Source organism: Belonocnema kinseyi, chromosome 6 (assembly GCF_010883055.1).
Source record: "Belonocnema kinseyi isolate 2016_QV_RU_SX_M_011 chromosome 6, B_treatae_v1, whole genome shotgun sequence".
In the NCBI taxonomy this organism is placed as follows: Eukaryota; Metazoa; Arthropoda; class Insecta; order Hymenoptera; family Cynipidae; genus Belonocnema; species Belonocnema kinseyi.
In genome coordinates, this window is record NC_046662.1 from 55,909,639 (window position 1) to 55,910,630 (window position 992).

Sequence of the window (992 nt, forward strand, 5' to 3'; positions counted from 1 at the left end):
TTGGTCGTTGGATTCTTGTTTTTTATAACAGGATTTTGCATCAATTTGATTATTGGGCGTTAAATGGGATTTTTAATTTGGATTTTGGTCTAATTTAAATTTTGTAAATTTTAAATTTACTGAAAATCTTTTATATTTTTTCATAATCAACATAAAATTCCTTAAATGTCTTTGAATGTTTTCAAAGAATCATTTCTGAACATTTTTAAAAAAGCTTCTAAATTTTCGTGGGAAACTTCAAAATTTCAATAAATCTTTTAATAATGATTATCAATCAATAAATAATTTTTCAAAAATAAAAATATGAAACTGAAAACTATACGTAATTTTTTTCAGAATCTTAAAAAGAATACATTTTGTTAAAAAAAATTCAAATCTTTTCAAGTTATACATTATTTTTGAAATTTTTCGAAATTTCTAAACCGTAAAAAAATCTTTTTAAATAATTCAAAGTTTTCACAAAATTGTGAAAATTATTAAAATCTTCTAGTTTCTTTTTGACATATTTTAAAATCCTTAAAACATATAATTAATCCTTTAAACTGTTATTTAAGATCGAAATAAAATCCACTTTCTCATGAATTTAAAATAAAATTCAAATCATTTTAAATTTTCCAAAGAATCTTGACGACAATTTTTATTTTCTAGGACATTTAAAAAAATCTTTTTTTCGGAATCTTCATAAATCTGTATTTTGTTTTAAATTTAATAAGACCTCATGATTTGAATTAATTTTGAATCTTCACAATACTTATGAAACTTCGAAATATCTTTCGTAGTGATTTCAATTTTACCTGCCATTTTTTGAAATTCTGCAAAACAAAAAAAATCAGGGGTGACTGAAAAATTTCGAAAAATTAAATTCCCTACACTGTTAAATTCCCGAATCGGAAAATTTCAGGATTATAAAATTCGCCAATAATAAAATTGTCCAGTATTACAATTTTTTAAAGAAAAAAAATTTTGTTGGGAAGTTTAATTTTGAAAAATTA